This window comes from Mchenga conophoros, linkage group LG3 (genome assembly GCF_057382185.1).
Source record: "Mchenga conophoros isolate Kocher_MC1m ecotype Shallow Benthic linkage group LG3, M_conophoros_male_GT1.1, whole genome shotgun sequence".
NCBI classification, from domain to species: Eukaryota; Metazoa; Chordata; class Actinopteri; order Cichliformes; family Cichlidae; genus Mchenga; species Mchenga conophoros.
In genome coordinates this window covers 82,445,685-82,462,187 of record NC_140528.1, presented here as the reverse complement: position 1 = coordinate 82,462,187, position 16,503 = coordinate 82,445,685, and the positions used below count along the sequence as shown (strand labels likewise).

The 16,503-nt window shown below is 57.8% G+C and overlaps 6 non-coding genes and 4 pseudogenes across 6 annotated transcripts; all 10 read right to left on the bottom strand.

The window, feature by feature from the left end:
- Positions 1-292: 292 nt before the first annotated feature.
- On the bottom strand, positions 293-411 carry LOC146581090 (5S ribosomal RNA; annotated as a pseudogene).
- Positions 412-1,071: 660 nt separating this feature from the next.
- On the bottom strand, positions 1,072-1,190 carry LOC146581089 (5S ribosomal RNA). Its single transcript, XR_014891833.1, has one exon. It is a non-coding gene; the product is annotated as a 5S ribosomal RNA (ribosomal RNA).
- A 1,612-nt stretch (positions 1,191-2,802) lies between these two features.
- Positions 2,803-2,921, bottom strand: LOC146581088 (5S ribosomal RNA; annotated as a pseudogene).
- Positions 2,922-5,403: 2,482 nt separating this feature from the next.
- On the bottom strand, positions 5,404-5,522 carry LOC146581087 (5S ribosomal RNA; annotated as a pseudogene).
- A 1,808-nt stretch (positions 5,523-7,330) lies between these two features.
- Positions 7,331-7,449, bottom strand: LOC146581086 (5S ribosomal RNA). The gene has a single exon (XR_014892007.1). It is a non-coding gene; the product is annotated as a 5S ribosomal RNA (ribosomal RNA).
- A 1,966-nt stretch (positions 7,450-9,415) lies between these two features.
- LOC146581085 (5S ribosomal RNA) lies at positions 9,416-9,534 on the bottom strand. The gene has a single exon (XR_014891904.1). It is a non-coding gene; the product is annotated as a 5S ribosomal RNA (ribosomal RNA).
- Positions 9,535-10,671: 1,137 nt separating this feature from the next.
- LOC146581084 (5S ribosomal RNA) lies at positions 10,672-10,790 on the bottom strand. The gene has a single exon (XR_014891856.1). It is a non-coding gene; the product is annotated as a 5S ribosomal RNA (ribosomal RNA).
- Positions 10,791-12,754: 1,964 nt separating this feature from the next.
- On the bottom strand, positions 12,755-12,873 carry LOC146581083 (5S ribosomal RNA). The gene has a single exon (XR_014891832.1). It is a non-coding gene; the product is annotated as a 5S ribosomal RNA (ribosomal RNA).
- Positions 12,874-13,931: 1,058 nt separating this feature from the next.
- Positions 13,932-14,050, bottom strand: LOC146581082 (5S ribosomal RNA). Its single transcript, XR_014891956.1, has one exon. It is a non-coding gene; the product is annotated as a 5S ribosomal RNA (ribosomal RNA).
- A 2,193-nt stretch (positions 14,051-16,243) lies between these two features.
- Positions 16,244-16,362, bottom strand: LOC146581081 (5S ribosomal RNA; annotated as a pseudogene).
- Positions 16,363-16,503: the final 141 nt, after the last annotated feature.

Here is a 16,503-nt window from a genome sequence, read left to right as displayed (position 1 = left end):
CAATAGCAACTAAGGCCCTGGTGTGGTGTAGGTGGCCTCAGCCAGCAGCCACAGGCCCTGGTGTGGTGTAAGTGGCCTCAGCCAGAGCCACAGGCCCTGATGTGGCGTAAGTGGCCCCAGCCGGTCACTCAGGCCCTGGTGTGGTGTAGGTGGCATCAGCTAGCAGCACAAGACATTGGAAAAGAGCCAAAAGCAATGTCGTTAATGTGCCCTCATTAGTGGGCAGCTGCTTTTGGTCTTTTAATACACCCCTTCTCTGGATCAAAAGCGGTTCAATGACATGAAAATGAAAGGCTTACAGCACCAGGTATTCCCAGGCAGTCTCCCATCCAAGTACTAACCAAGCCCAGCCCTGCTTAGCTTCCGAGATCAGACGAGGTCGGGAGTGCTCAGGGTGGTATGGTCATAAGCTGCTGGCCCCAGCACAATGACTCAATTTATGGATTCAAGTGATTAGGTGGCAAGTACCTGAAGTTACGAAGACAATCCTATAACCATACCTGCATGTTTGCATAATACCCTAACCCAAAGGCTCAGTTTAGCATTTATCCAACAGCACAGGCCCTGGATTGTTGAAGATGGCCTCAGGAACCAGCACAGGGCCTGGTGTGTTGTACATGGCCACAGCTAGCAGCACAGGGCCTGGTTTGGTGAAGATGGCCTCGGCCAGAAGAGCAGGGCCTGGTGTGATGTGAGTGGCCTGAGCAAGAGCCACAGGCCCTGGTGTGGTGTAATTGGCCTCAATAGCAACTAAGGCCCTGGTGTGGTGTAAGTGGCCTGAGCAAGAGCCACATACCCTGGTGTGGTGTAATTGGCCTCAATAGCAACTAAGGCCCTGGTGTGGTGTAGGTGGCCTCAGCCAGCAGCCACAGACCCTGGTGTGGTGTAAGTGGCCCCAGCCGGTCACTCAGGCCCTGGTGTGGTGTAGGTGGCATCAGCTAGCAGCACAAGACATTGGAAAACAGCCAAAAGCAATGTCGTTAATGTGCCCTCATTAATGGGGAGCTGCTTCTGGTCTTTTAATACACCCCTTCTCTGGATCAAAAGCGGTTCAATGACATGAAAATCAAAGGCTTACAGCACCAGGTATTCCCAGGCAGTCTCCCATCCAAGTACTAACCAAGCCCAGCCCTGCTTAGCTTCCGAGATCAGACGAGGTCGGGCGTGCTCAGGGTGGTATGGCCGTAAGCTGCTGGCCCCAGCACAATGTCTCAATTTATGGATTCAAGTGATTAGGTGGCAAGTACCTGAAGTTACGAAGACAATGCTATAACCATACCTGCATGTTTGCATAATACCCTAACCCAAAGGCTCAGTTTGGCATTTATCCAACAGCACAGGCCCTGGATTGTTGAAGATGGCCTCAGGAACCAGCACAGGGCCTGGTGTGTTGTACATGGCCACAGCAAGGAGCACAGGGCCTGGTTTGGTGAAGATGGCCTCGGCCAGAAGCGCAGGGCCTGGTGTGATGTGAGTGGCCTGAGCAAGAGCCACAGGCCTTGGTGTGGTGTAAGTGGCCTCAGCCAGCAGCCACAGGCCCTGGTGTGGTGTAAGTGGCCTCAGCCAGAAGCCACAGGCACTGGTGTGGTGTAAGTGGCCTCAGCCAGCAGCCACAGGCCCTGGTGTGGTGTAGGTGGCCTCAGCCAGCAGCCACAGGCCCTGGTGTGGTGTAGGTGGCCTCAGCCAGCAGCCACAGGCCCTGGTGTGGTGTAAGTGGCCTCAGCCAGCAGCCACAGGCCCTGGTGTGGTGTAAGTGGCCTGAGCAAGAGCCACAGGCCCTGGTGTGGTGTAAGTGGCCTGAGCAAGAGCCACAGACCCTGGTGTGGTGTAATTGGCCTCAATAGCAACTAATGCCCTGGTGTGGTGTAGGTGGCCTCAGCCAGCAGCCACAGGCCCTGGTGTGGTGTAAGTGGCCTCAGCCAGCAGCCACAGGCCCTGGTGTGGTGTAAGTGGCCTCAGCCAGCAGCCACAGGCCCTGGTGTGGTGTCAGTGGCCTCAGCCAGTGCCACAGGCCCTGGTGTGGTGTAAGTGGCCTGAGCAAGAGCCACAGACCCTGGTGTGGTGTAATTGGCCTCAGCCAGCAGCCACAGGCCCTGGTGTGGTGTAAGTCGCCTCAGACAGAAGCCACAGGCACTGGTGTGGTGTAAGTGGCCTCAGCCAGCAGCAAAAGGGCCCTGGTGTGGTATAAGTCGCCTCAGCCAGCAGCCACAGGCCCTGGTGTGGTGTAGGTGGCCTCAGCCAGCAGCCACAGGCCCTGGTGTGGTGTAAGTGGCCTCAGCCAGCAGCCACAGGCCCTGGTGTGGTGTAAGTGGCCTCAGCCAGCAGCCACAGGCCCTGGTGTGGTGTAAGTGGCCTCAGCCAGTGCCACAGGCCCTGGTGTGGTGTAAGTGGCCTGAGCAAGAGCCACAGGCCCTGGTGTGGTGTAAGTGGCCTGAGCAAGAGCCACAGACCCTGGTGTGGTGTAATTGGCCTCAATAGCAACTAATGCCCTGGTGTGGTGTAGGTGGCCTCAGCCAGCAGCCACAGGCCCTGGTGTGGTGTAAGTGGCCTGAGCAAGAGCCACAGGCCCTGGTGTGGTGTAAGTGGCCTGAGCAAGAGCCAAAGACCCTGGTGTGGTGTAATTGGCCTCAATAGCAACTAAGGCCCTGGTGTGGTGTAGGTGGCATCAGCTAGCAGCACAAGACATTGGAAAACAGCCAAAAGCAATGTCGTTAATGTGCCCTCATTAATGGGGAGCTGCTTCTGGTCTTTTAATACACCCCTTCTCTGGATCAAAAGCGGTTCAATGACATGAAAATCAAAGGCTTACAGTACCAGGTATTCCCAGGCAGTCTCCCATCCAAGTACTAACCAAGCCCAGCCCTGCTTAGCTTCCGAGATCAGACGAGGTCGGGCATGCTCAGGGTGGTATGGCCGTAAGCTGCTGGCCCCAGCACAATGTCTCAATTTATGGATTCAAGTGATTAGGTGGCAAGTACCTGAAGTTACGAAGACAATGCTATAACCATACCTGCATGTTTGCATAATACCCTAACCCAAAGGCTCAGTTTGGCATTTATCCAACAGCACAGGCCCTGGATTGTTGAAGATGGCCTCAGGAACCAGCACAGGGCCTGGTGTGTTGTACATGGCCACAGCAAGGAGCACAGGGCCTGGTTTGGTGAAGATGGCCTCGGCCAGAAGCGCAGGGCCTGGTGTGATGTGAGTGGCCTGAGCAAGAGCCACAGGCCTTGGTGTGGTGTAAGTGGCCTCAGCCAGCAGCCAAAGGCCCTGGTGTGGTGTAAGTCGCCTCAGCCAGAAGCCACAGGCACTGGTGTGGTGTAAGTGGCCTCAGCCAGCAGCCACAGGCCCTGGTGTGGTGTAGGTGGCCTCAGCCAGCAGCCACAGGCCCTGGTGTGGTGTAGGTGGCCTCAGCCAGCAGCCACAGGCCCTGGTGTGGTGTAAGTGGCCTCAGCCAGCAGCCACAGGCCCTGGTGTGGTGTAAGTGGCCTGAGCAAGAGCCACAGGCCCTGGTGTGGTGTAAGTGGCCTGAGCAAGAGCCACAGACCCTGGTGTGGTGTAATTGGCCTCAATAGCAACTAATGCCCTGGTGTGGTGTAGGTGGCCTCAGCCAGCAGCCACAGGCCCTGGTGTGGTGTAAGTGGCCTCAGCCAGCAGCCACAGGCCCTGGTGTGGTGTAAGTGGCCTCAGCTAGCAGCCACAGGCCCTGGTGTGGTGTGAGTGGCCTCAGCCAGCAGCCACAGGCCCTGGTGTGGTCTAAGTGGCCTCAGCCAGTGCCACAGGCCCTGGTGTGGTGTAAGTGGCCTGAGCAAGAGCCACAGGCCCTGGTGTGGTGTAAGTGGCCTCAGCCAGCAGCCACAGGCCCTGGTGTGGTGTAAGTGGCCTGAGCAAGTGCCACAGGCCCTGGTGTGGTGTAAGTGGCCTAAGCCAGAGCCACAGGCCCTGGTGTGGTGTAAGTGGCCTCAATAGCAAATAAGGCCCTGGTGTGGTGTAAGTGGCCTGAGCAAGAACCACAGGGCCTGGTTTGGTGAAGATGGCCTCGGCCAGAAGCGCAGGGCCTGGTGTGATGTGAGTGGCCTGAGCAAGAGCCACAGGCCCTGGTGTGGTGTAAGTGGCCTCAGCCAGCAGCCACAGGCCCTGGTGTGGTGTAAGTGGCCTCAGCCAGAAGCCACAGGCACTGGTGTGGTGTAAGTGGCCTCAGCCAGCAGCAAAAGGGCCCTGGTGTGGTGTAGGTGGCCTCAGCCAGCAGCCACAGGCCCTGGTGTGGTGTAAGTGGCCTCAATAGCAACTAAGGCCCTGGTGTGGTGTAAGTGGCTTCAGCCAGCAGCCACAGGCCCTGGTGTGGTGTAAGTGGCCTCAGCCAGCAGCCACAGGCCCTGGTGTGGTGTAGGTGGCCTCAGCCAGCAGCCACAGGCCCTTGTGTGGTGTAATTGGCCTCAATAGCAACTAATGCCCTGGTGTGGTGTAGGTGGCCTCAGCCAGCAGCCACAGGCCCTGGTGTGGTGTAAGTGGCCTCAGCCAGTGCCACAGGCCCTGGTGTGGTGTAAGTGGCCTGAGCAAGAGCCACAGACCCTGGTGTGGTGTAATTGGCCTCAATAGCAACTAAGGCCCTGGTGTGGTGTAGGTGGCCTCAGCCAGCAGCCACAGGCCTTGGTGTGGTGTAAGTGGCCTCAGCCAGCAGCCACAGGCCCTGGTGTGGTGTAAGTCGCCTCAGCCAGAAGCCACGGGCACTGGTGTGGTGTAAGTGGCCTCAGCCAGCAGCAAATGGGCCCTGGTGTGGTGTAAGTTGCCTCAGTCAGCAGCCACAGGCCCTGGTGTGGTGTAGGTGGCGTCAGCCAGAAGCGCAGGGCCTGGTGTGATGTGAGTGGCCTGAGCAAGAGCCACAGGCCCTGGTGTGGTGTAAGTGGCCTCAGCCAGCAGCCACAGGCCCTGGTGTGGTGTAAGTCGCCTCAGCCAGAAGCCACAGGCACTGGTGTGGTGTAAGTAGCCTCAGCCAGCAGCAAAAGGGCCCTGGTGTGGTGTAAGTGGCCTCAGCCAGCAGCCACAGGCCCTGGTGTGGTGTAAGTGGCCTCAATAGCAACTAAGGCCCTGGTGTGGTGTAAGTGGCTTCAGCCAGCAGCCACAGGCTCTGGTGTGGTGTAACTGGCCTCAGCCAGCAGCCACAGGCCCTGATGTGGTGTAAGTGGCCTCAGCCAGAGCCACAGGCCCTGATGTGGTGTAAGTGGCCCCAGCCGGTCACTCAGGCCCTGGTGTGGTGTAGGTGGCATCAGCTAGCAGCACAAGACATTGGAAAAGAGCCAAAAGCAGTGTCGTTAATGTGCCCTCATTAATGGGCAGCTGCTTTTGGTCTTTTAATACACCCCTTCTCTGGATCAAAAGCGGTTCAATGACATGAAAATCAAAGGCTTACAGCACCAGGTATTCCCAGGCAGTCTCCCATCCAAGTACTAACCAAGCCCAGCCATGCTTAGCTTCCGAGATCAGACGAGGTCGGGCGTGCTCAGGGTGGTATGGCCGTAAGCTGCTGGCTCCAGCACAATGTCTCAATTTATGGATTCAAGTGATTAGGTGGCAAGTACCTGAAGTTACGAAGACAGTCCTATAACCATACCTGCATGTTTGCATAATACCCTAACCCAAAGGCTCAGTTTGGCATTTATCCAACAGCACAGGCCCTGGATTGTTGAAGATGGCCTCAGGAACCAGCACAGGGCCTGGTGTGTTGTACATGGCCACAGCAAGCAGCACAGGGCCTGGTTTGGTGAATATGGCCTCGGCCAGAAGCGCAGGGCCTGGTGTGATGTGAGTGGCCTGCGCAAGAGCCACAGGCCTTGGTGTGGTGTAAGTGGCCTCAGCCAGCAGCCACAGGCCCTGGTGTGGTGTAAGTCGCCTCAGCCAGAAGCCACAGGCACTGGTGTGGTGTAAGTGGCCTCAGCCAGCAGCAAAAGGGCCCTGGTGTGGTGTAAGTGGCCTCACCCAGCAGCCACAGGCCCTGGTGTGGTGTAGGTGGCCTCAGCCAGCAGCCACAGGCCCTGGTGTGGTGTAAGTGGCCTCAGCTAGCAGCCACAGGCCCTGGTGTGGTGTGAGTGGCCTCAGCCAGCAGCCACAGGACCTGGTGTGGTCTAAGTGGCCTCAGCCAGTGCCACAGGCCCTGGTGTGGTGTAAGTGGCCTGAGCAAGAGCCACAGGCCCTGGTGTGGTGTAAGTGGCCTCAGCCAGCAGCCACAGGCCCTGGTGTGGTGTAAGTGGCCTGAGCAAGTGCCACAGGCCCTGGTGTGGTGTAAGTGGCCTAAGCCAGAGCCACAGGCCCTGGTGTGGTGTAAGTGGCCTCAATAGCAAATAAGGCCCTGGTGTGGTGTAAGTGGCCTTAGCAAGAACCACAGGGCCTGGTTTGGTGAAGATGGCCTCGGCCAGAAGCGCAGGGCCTGGTGTGATGTGAGTGGCCTGAGCAAGAGCCACAGGCCCTGGTGTGGTGTAAGTGGCCTCAGCCAGCAGCCACAGGCCCTGGTGTGGTGTAAGTGGCCTCAGCCAGAAGCCACAGGCACTGGTGTGGTGTAAGTGGCCTCAGCCAGCAGCAAAAGGGCCCTGGTGTGGTGTAGGTGGCCTCAATAGCAACTAAGGCCCTGGTGTGGTGTAAGTGGCTTCAGCCAGCAGCCACAGGCCCTGGTGTGGTGTAAATGGCCTCAGCCAGCAGCCACAGGCCCTGGTGTGGTGTAGGTGGCCTCAGCCAGCAGCCACAGGCCCTGGTGTGGTGTAAGTGGCCTCAATAGCAACTAAGGCCCTGGTGTGGTGTAAGTGGCTTCAGCCAGCAGTCACAGGCCCTGGTGTGGTGTAAATGGCCTCAGCCAGCAGCCACAGGCCCTGGTGTGGTGTAGGTGGCCTCAGCCAGCAGCCACAGGCCCTGGTGTGGTGTAAGTGGCCTCAGCCAGTGCCACAGGCCCTGGTGTGGTGTAAGTGGCCTGAGCAAGAGCCACAGACCCTGGTGTGGTGTAATTGGCCTCAATAGCAACTAAGGCCCTGGTGTGGTGTAGGTGGCCTCAGCCAGCAGCCACAGGCCCTGGTGTGGTGTAAGTGGCCTCAGCCAGCAGCCACAGGCCCTTGTGTGGTGTAATTGGCCTCAATAGCAACTAAGGCCCTGGTTTGGTGTATGTGGCCTCAGCCAGCAAATAAGGCCGTGGTGTGGTGTAGGTGGCATCAGCTAGCAGCACAAGACATTGGAAAACAGCCAAAAGCAATGTCATTAATGTGCCCTCATTAATGGGGAGCTGCTTTTGGTCTTTTAATACACCCCTTCTCTGGATCAAAAGCGGTTCAATGACATGAAATTGAAAGTCTTACAGCACCAGGTATTCCCAGGTAGTCTCCCATCCAAGTACTAACCAAGCCCAGCCCTGCTTAGCTTCCGAGATCAGACGAGGTCGGGCGTGCTCAGGGTGGTATGGCCGTAAGCTGCTGGCCCCAGCACAATGTCTCAATTTATGGATTAAAGTGATTAGGTGGCAAGTACCTGAAGTTACGAAGACAATCCTATAACCATACCTGCATGTTTGCATAATACCCTAACCCAAAGGCTCAGTTTGGCAATTATCCAACAGCACAGGCCCTGGATTGTTGAAGATGGCCTCAGGAACCAGCACAGGGCCTGATGTGTTGTACATGGCCACAGCAAGCAGCACAGGGCCTGGTTTGGTGAAGATGGCCTCGGCCAGAAGCACAGGGCCTGGTGTGGTGTAAGTGGCTTCTGCCAGCAGCCACAGGCCCTGGTGTGGTGTAAGTGGCCTCAGCCAGCAGCCACAGGCCCTGGTGTGGTGTAGGTGGCCTCAGCCAGCAGCCACAGGCCCTGGTGTGGTGTAAGTGGCCTCAATAGCAACTAAGGCCCTGGTGTGGTGTAAGTGGCTTCAGCCAGCAGCCACAGGCTCTGGTGTGGTGTAACTGGCCTCAGCCAGCAGCCACAGGCCCTGGTGTGGTGTAAGTGGCCACAGCCAGAGCCACAGGCCCTGATGTGGTGTAAGTGGCCCCAGCCAGCAGCCACAGGCCCTGGTGTGGTGTAGGTGGCCTCAGCCAGCAGCCACAGGCCCTGGTGTGGTGTAAGTGGCCTCAGCCAGCATCCACAGGCCCTGGTGTGGTGTAAGTGGCCTCAGCTAGCAGCCACAGGCCCTGGTGTGGTGTGAGTGGCCTCAGCCAGCAGCCACAGGCCCTGGTGTGGTCTAAGTGGCCTCAGCCAGTGCCACAGGCCCTGGTGTGGTGTAAGTGGCCTCAGCCAGCAGCCACAGGCCCTGGTGTGGTGTAAGTGGCCTGAGCAAGTGCCACAGGCCCTGGTGTGGTGTAAGTGGCCTAAGCCAGAGCCACAGGCCCTGGTGTGGTGTAAGTGGCCTCAATAGCAAATAAGGCCCTGGTGTGGTGTAGGTGGCCTCAGCCAGCAGCCACAGGCCCTGGTGTGGTGTAAGTGGCCTGAGCAAGAGCCACAGGCCCTGGTGTGGTGTAAGTGGCCTCAGCCAGCAGCCACAGGCCCTGGTGTGGTGTAAGTGGCCTGAGCAAGTGCCACAGGCCCTGGTGTGGTGTAAGTGGCCTAAGCCAGAGCCACAGGCCCTGGTGTGGTGTAAGTGGCCTCAATAGCAAATAAGGCCCTGGTGTGGTGTAAGTGGCCTTAGCAAGAACCACAGGGCCTGGTTTGGTGAAGATGGCCTCGGCCAGAAGCGCAGTGCCTGGTGTGATGTGAGTGGCCTGAGCAAGAGCCAGAGGCCCTGGTGTGGTGTAAGTGGCCTCAGCCAGCAGCCACAGGCCCTGGTGTGGTGTAAGTGGCCTCAGCCAGAAGCCACAGGCACTGGTGTGGTGTAAGTGGCCTCAGCCAGCAGCAAAAGGGCCCTGGTGTGGTGTAGGTGGCCTCAGCCAGCAGCCACAGGCCCTGGTGTGGTGTAAGTGGCCTCAATAGCAACTAAGGCCCTGGTGTGGTGTAAGTGGCTTCAGCCAGCAGCCACAGGCCCTGGTGTGGTGTAAATGGCCTCAGCCAGCAGCCACAGGCCCTGGTGTGGTGTAGGTGGCCTCAGCCAGCAGCCACAGGCCCTGGTGTGGTGTAAGTGGCCTCAATAGCAACTAAGGCCCTGGTGTGGTGTAAGTGGCTTCAGCCAGCAGCCACAGGCTCTGGTGTGGTGTAACTGGCCTCAGCCAGCAGCCACAGGCCCTGGTGTGGTGTAAGTGGCCTCAGCCAGAGCCACAGGCCCTGATGTGGTGTAAGTGGCCCCAGCCGGTCACTCAGGCCCTGGTGTGGTGTAGGTGGCATCAGCTAGCAGCACAAGACATTGGAAAACAGCCAAAAGCAGTGTCGTTAATGTGCCCTCATTAATGGGCAGCTGCTTTTGGTCTTTTAATACACCCCTTCTCTGGATCAAAAGCGGTTCAATGACATGAAAATCAAAGGCTTACAGCACCAGGTATTCCCAGGAAGTCTCCCATCCAAGTACTAACCAAGCCCAGCCCTGCTTAGCTTCCGAGATCAGACGAGGTCAGGTGTGCTCAGGGTGGTATGGCCGTAAGCTGCTGGCACCAGCAGAATGTCTCAATTTATGGATTCAAGTGATTAGGTGGCAAGTACCTGAAGTTACGAAGACAATCCTATAACCATACCTGCATGTTTGCATAATACCCTAACCCAAAGGCTCAGTTTGGCATTTATCCAACAGCACAGGCCCTGGATTGTTGAAGATGGCCTCAGGAACCAGCACAGGGCCTGGTGTGTTGTACATGGCCACAGCAAGCAGCACAGGGCCTGGTTTGGTGAAGATGGCCTCGGCCAGAAGCGCAGGGCCTGGTGTGATGTGAGTGGCCTGAGCAAGAGCCACAGGCCTTGGTGTGGTGTAAGTGGCCTCAGCCAGCAGCCACAGGCCCTGGTGTGGTGTAAGTCGCCTCAGCCAGAAGCCACAGGCACTGGTGTGGTGTAAGTGGCCTCAGCCAGCAGCAAAAGGGCCCTGGTGTGGTGTAAGTCGCCTCAGCCAGCAGCCACAGGCCCTGGTGTGGTGTAGGTGGCCTCAGCCAGCAGCCACAGGCCCTGGTGTGGTGTAAGTGGCCTCAACCAGCAGCCACAGGCCCTGGTGTGGTGTAAGTGGCCTCAGCCAGCAGCCACAGGCCCTGGTGTGGTGTAAGTGGCCTCAGCCAGTGCCACAGGCCCTGGTGTGGTGTAAGTGGCCTGAGCAAGAGCCACAGACCCTGGTGTGGTGTAATTGGCCTCAGCCAGCAGCCACAGGCCCTGGTGTGGTCTAAGTGGCCTCAGCCAGAAGCACAGGGCCTGGTGTGATATGAGTGGCCTGAGCAAGAGCCACAGGCCCTGGTGTGGTGTAATTGGCCTCAATAGCAACTAAGGCCCTGGTGTGGTGTAAGTGGCCTGAGCAAGAGCCACATACCCTGGTGTGGTGTAATTGGCCTCAATAGCAACTAAGGCCCTGGTGTGGTGTAGGTGGCCTCAGCCAGCAGCCACAGGCCCTGGTGTGGTGTAAGTGGCCCCAGCCGGTCACTCAGGCCCTGGTGTGGTGTAGGTGGCATCAGCTAGCAGCACAAGACATTGGAAAACAGCCAAAAGCAATGTCGTTAATGTGCCCTCATTAATGGGGAGCTGCTTATGGTCTTTTAATACACCCCTTCTCTGGATCAAAAGCGGTTCAATGACATGAAAATCAAAGGCTTACAGCACCAGGTATTCCCAGGCAGTCTCCCATCCAAGTACTAACCAAGCCCAGCCCTGCTTAGCTTCCGAGATCAGACGAGGTCGGGTGTGCTCAGGGTGGTATGGCCGTAAGCTGCTGGCCCCAGCACAATGTCTCAATTTATGGATTCAAGTGATTAGGTGGCAAGTACCTGAAGTTACGAAGACAATGCTATAACCATACCTGCATGTTTGCATAATACCCTAACCCAAAGGCTCAGTTTGGCATTTATCCAACAGCACAGGCCCTGGATTGTTGAAGATGGCCTCAGGAACCAGCACAGGGCCTGGTGTGTTGTACATGGCCACAGCAAGGAGCACAGGGCCTGGTTTGGTGAAGATGGCCTCGGCCAGAAGCGCAGGGCCTGGTGTGATGTGAGTGGCCTGAGCAAGAGCCACAGGCCTTGGTGTGGTGTAAGTGGCCTCAGCCAGCAGCCACAGGCCCTGGTGTGGTGTAAGTGGCCTCAGCCAGAAGCCACAGGCACTGGTGTGGTGTAAGTGGCCTCAGCCAGCAGCCACAGGCCCTGGTGTGGTGTAGGTGGCCTCAGCCAGCAGCCACAGGCCCTGGTGTGGTGTAGGTGGCCTCAGCCAGCAGCCACAGGCCCTGGTGTGGTGTAAGTGGCCTCAGCCAGCAGCCACAGGCCCTGGTGTGGTGTAAGTGGCCTGAGCAAGAGCCAAAGGCCCTGGTGTGGTGTAAGTGGCCTGAGCAAGAGCCACAGACCCTGGTGTGGTGTAATTGGCCTCAATAGCAACTAATGCCCTGGTGTGGTGTAGGTGGCCTCAGCCAGCAGCCAAAGGCCCTGGTGTGGTGTAAGTGGCCTGAGCAAGAGCCACAGGCCCTGGTGTGGTGTAAGTGGCCTGAGCAAGAGCCACAGACCCTGGTGTGGTGTAATTGGCCTCAATACCAACTAATGCCCTGGTGTGGTGTAGGTGGCCTCAGCCAGCAGCCACAGGCCCTGGTGTGGTGTAAGTGGCCTCAGCTAGCAGCCACAGGCCCTGGTGTGGTGTGAGTGGCCTCAGCCAGCAGCCACAGGCCCTGGTGTGGTCTAAGTGGCCTCAGCCAGTGCCACAGGCCCTGGTGTGGTGTAAGTGGCCTGAGCAAGAGCCACAGGCCCTGGTGTGGTGTAAGTGGCCTCAGCCAGCAGCCACAGGCCCTGGTGTGGTGTAAGTGGCCTGAGCAAGTGCCACAGGCCCTGGTGTGGTGTAAGTGGCCTAAGCCAGAGCCACAGGCCCTGGTGTGGTGTAAGTGGCCTCAATAGCAAATAAGGCCCTGGTGTGGTGTAAGTGGCCTTAGCAAGAACCACAGGGCCTGGTTTGGTGAAGATGGCCTCGGCCAGAAGCGCAGGGCCTGGTGTGATGTGAGTGGCCTAAGCAAGAGCCACAGGCCCTGGTGTGGTGTAAGTGGCCTCAGCCAGCAGCCACAGGCCCTGGTGTGGTGTACGTGGCCTCAGCCAGAAGCCACAGGCACTGGTGTGGTGTAAGTGGCCTCAGCCAGCAGCAAAAGGGCCCTGGTGTGGTGTAGGTGGCCTCAGCCAGCAGCCACAGGCCCTGGTGTGGTGTAAGTGGCCTCAATAGCAACTAAGGCCCTGGTGTGGTGTAAGTGGCTTCAGCCAGCAGCCACAGGCCCTGGTGTGGTGTAAATGGCCTCAGCCAGCAGCCACAGGCCCTGGTGTGGTGTAGGTGGCCTCAGCCAGCAGCCACAGGCCCTGGTGTGGTGTAAGTGGCCTCAATAGCAACTAAGGCCCTGGTGTGGTGTAAGTGGCTTCAGCCAGCAGCCACAGGCTCTGGTGTGGTGTAACTGGCCTCAGCCAGCAGCCACAGGCCCTGGTGTGGTGTAAGTGGCCTCAGCCAGAGCCACAGGCCCTGATGTGGTGTAAGTGGCCCCAGCCGGTCACTCAGGCCCTGGTGTGGTGTAGGTGGCATCAGCTAGCAGCACAAGACATTGGAAAACAGCCAAAAGCAGTGTCGTTAATGTGCCCTGATTAATGGGCAGCTGCTTTTGGTCTTTTAATACACCCCTTCTCTGGATCAAAAGCGGTTCAATGACATGAAAATGAAAGGCTTACAGCACCAGGTATTCCCAGGCAGTCTCCCATCCAAGTACTAACCAAGCCCAGCCCTGCTTAGCTTCCGAGATCAGACGAGGTCGGGCGTGCTCAGGGTGGTATGGCCGTAAGCTGCTGGCACCAGCAGAATGTCTCAATTTATGGATTCAAGTGATTAGGTGGCAAGTACCTGAAGTTACGAAGACAATCCTATAACCATACCTGCATGTTTGCATAATACCCTAACCCAAAGGCTCAGTTTGGCATTTATCCAACAGCACAGGCCCTGGATTGTTGAAGATGGCCTCAGGAACCAGCACAGGGCCTGGTGTGTTGTACATGGCCACAGCAAGCAGCACAGGGCCTGGTTTGGTGAAGATGGCCTCGGCCAGAAGCGCAGGGCCTGGTGTGATGTGAGTGGCCTGAGCAAGAGCCACAGGCCTTGGTGTGGTGTAAGTGGCCTCAGCCAGCAGCCACAGGCCCTGGTGTTTTGTAAGTCGCCTCAGCCAGCAGCCACAGGCACTGGTGTGGTGTAAGTGGCCTCAGCCAGCAGCAAAAGGGCCCTGGTGTGGTGTAAGTCGCCTCAGCCAGCAGCCACAGGCCCTGGTGTGGTGTAGGTGGCCTCAGCCAGCAGCCACAGGCCCTGGTGTGGTGTAAGTGGCCTCAACCAGCAGCCACAGGCCCTGGTGTGGTGTAAGTGGCCTGAGCAAGAGCCACAGACCCTGGTGTGGTGTAATTGGCCTCAGCCAGCAGCCACAGGCCCTGGTGTGGTCTAAGTGGCCTCAGCCAGAAGCACAGGGCCTGGTGTGATATGAGTGGCCTGAGCAAGAGCCACAGGCCCTGGTGTGGTGTAATTGGCCTCAATAGCAACTAAGGCCCTGGTGTGGTGTAAGTGGCCTGAGCAAGAGCCACATACCCTGGTGTGGTGTAATTGGCCTCAATAGCAACTAAGGCCCTGGTGTGGTGTAGGTGGCCTCAGCCAGCAGCCACAGGCCCTGGTGTGGTGTAAGTGGCCCCAGCCGGTCACTCAGGCCCTGGTTTGGTGTAGGTGGCATCAGCTAGCAGCACAAGACATTGGAAAACAGCCAAAAGCAATGTCGTTAATGTGCCCTCATTAATGGGGAGCTGCTTCTGGTCTTTTAATACACCCCTTCTCTGGATCAAAAGCGGTTCAATGACATGAAAATCAAAGGCTTACAGCACCAGGTATTCCCAGGCAGTCTCCCACCCAAGTACTAACCAAGCCCAGCCCTGCTTAGCTTCCGAGATCAGACGAGGTCGGGCGTGCTCAGGGTGGTATGGCCGTAAGCTGCTGGCCCCAGCACAATGTCTCAATTTATGGATTCAAGTGATTAGGTGGCAAGTACCTGAAGTTACGAAGACAATGCTATAACCATACCTGCATGTTTGCATAATACCCTAACCCAAAGGCTCAGTTTGGCATTTATCCAACAGCACAGGCCCTGGATTGTTGAAGATGGCCTCAGGAACCAGCACAGGGCCTGGTGTGTTGTACATGGCCACAGCTAGCAGCACAGGGCCTGGTTTGGTGAAGATGGCCTCGGCCAGAAGCGCAGGGCCTGGTGTGATGTGAGTGGCCTGAGCAAGAGCCACAGGCCCTGGTGTGGTGTAAGTGGCCTCAGCCAGCAGCCACAGGCCCTGGTGTGGTGTAAGTCGCCTCAGCCAGCAGCCACAGGCCCTGGTGTGGTCTAAGCGGCCTGAGCCAGTGCCACAGGCCCTGGTGTGGTGTAAGTGGCCTGAGCAAGAGCCACAGACCCTGGTGTGGTGTAAATGGCCTCAATAGCAACTAAGGCCCTGGTGTGGTGTATGTGGCCTCAGCCAGCAGCCACAGGCCCTGTTGTGGTGTAACTGGCCTCAGCCAGAGCAACAGGCCCTGATGTGGTGTAAGTGGCCTCAATAGCAACTAAGGCTCTGGTGTGGTGTAAGTGGACTCAGCCAACAGCCACAGGCCCTGGTATGGTGTAAGTGGCCTCAGCCAGCAGCCACAGGCCCTGGTGTGGCGTAAGTGGCCAGAAGCGCAGGGCCTGGTGTGATGTGAGTGGCCTGAGCAAGAGCCACAGACCCTGGTGTGGTGTAATTGGCCTCAATAGCAACTAAGGCCCTGGTGTGGTGTATGTGGCCTCAGCCAGCAGCCACAGGCCCTGGTGTGGTGTAACTGGCCTCAGCCAGCAGCCACAGGCCCTGGTGTGGTGTAAGTGGCCTCAGCCAGAGCCAAAGGCCCTGATGTGGTGTAAGTCGCCTCAGCTAGCAGCACAGGGCCTGGTTTGGTGAAGATGGCCTCGGCCAGAAGCACAGGACCTGGTTTGATATGAGTGGCCTGAGCCAGCAGCCACAGGCCCTGGTGTGGTGTAAGTGGCCTCAGCCAGCAGCAACAGGCCCTGGTGTGGTGTAAGTCGCCTCAGCCAGAAGCCACAGGCACTGGTGTGGTGTAAGTGGCCTCAGCCAGCAGCAACAGGCCCTGGTGTGGTGTAAGTCGCCTCAGCAAGCAGCCACAGGCCCTGGTGTGGTGTAGGTGGTCTCAGCCAGCAGCCACAGGCCCTGGTGTGGTGTAAGTGGCATCAGCCAGCAGCCACAGGCCCTGGTGTGGTGTAAGTGGCCTCAGCAAGAGCCACAGACCCTGGTGTGGTGTAATTGGCCTAAGCCAGAGCCACAGGCCCTGGTGTGGTGTAAGTGGCCTGAGCAAGAACCACAGGGCCTGGTTTGGTGAAGATGGCCTCGGCCAGAAGCGCAGGGCCTGGTGTGATGTGAGTGGCCTGAGCAAGAGCCACAGGCCCTGGTGTGGTGTAAGTGGCCTCAGCCAGCAGCCACAGGCCCTGGTGTGGTGTAAGTGGCCTCAGCCAGCAGCCACAGGCCCTGGTGTGGTGTAAGTGGCCTCAGCCAGCAGCAAAAGGGCCCTGGTGTGGTGTAAGTGGCCTCAGCCAGCAGCCACAGGCCCTGGTGTGGTGTAGGTGGCCTCAGCCAGCAGCCACAGGCCCTTGTGTGGTGTAATTGGCCTCAATAGCAACTAAGGCCCTGGTGTGGTGTAGGTGGCCTCAGCCAGCAGCCACAGGCCCTGGTGTGGTGTAAGTGGCCTCAGCCAGTGCCACAGGCCCTGGTGTGGTGTAAGTGGCCTGAGCAAGAGCCACAGACCCTGGTGTGGTGTAATTGGCCTCAATAGCAACTAAGGCCCTGGTGTGGTGTAGGTGGCCTCAGCCAGCAGCCACAGGCCCTGGTGTGGTGTAAGTGGCCTCAGCCAGCAGCCACAGGCCCTTGTGTGGTGTAATTGGCCTCAATAGCAACTAAGGCCCTGGTTTGGTGTATGTGGCCTCAGCCAGCAAATAAGGCCGTGGTGTGGTGTAGGTGGCATCAGCTAGCAGCACAAGACATTGGAAAACAGCCAAAAGCAGTGTCGTTAATGTGCCCTCATTAATGGGCAGCTGCTTTTGGTCTTTTAATACACCCCTTCTATGGATCAAAAGCGGTTCAATGACATGAAAATCAAAGGCTTACAGCACCAGGTATTCCCAGGCAGTCTCCCATCCAAGTACTAACCAAGCCTAGCCCTGCTTAGCTTCCGAGATCAGACGAGGTCGGGCGTGCTCAGGGTGGTATGGCCGTAAGCTGCTGGCCCCAGCACAATGTCTCAATTTATGGATTCTAGTGATTAGGTGGCAAGTACCTGAAGTTACGAAGACAATCCTATAACCATACCTGCATGTTTGCATAATACCCTAACCCAAAGGCTCAGTTTGGCATTTATCCA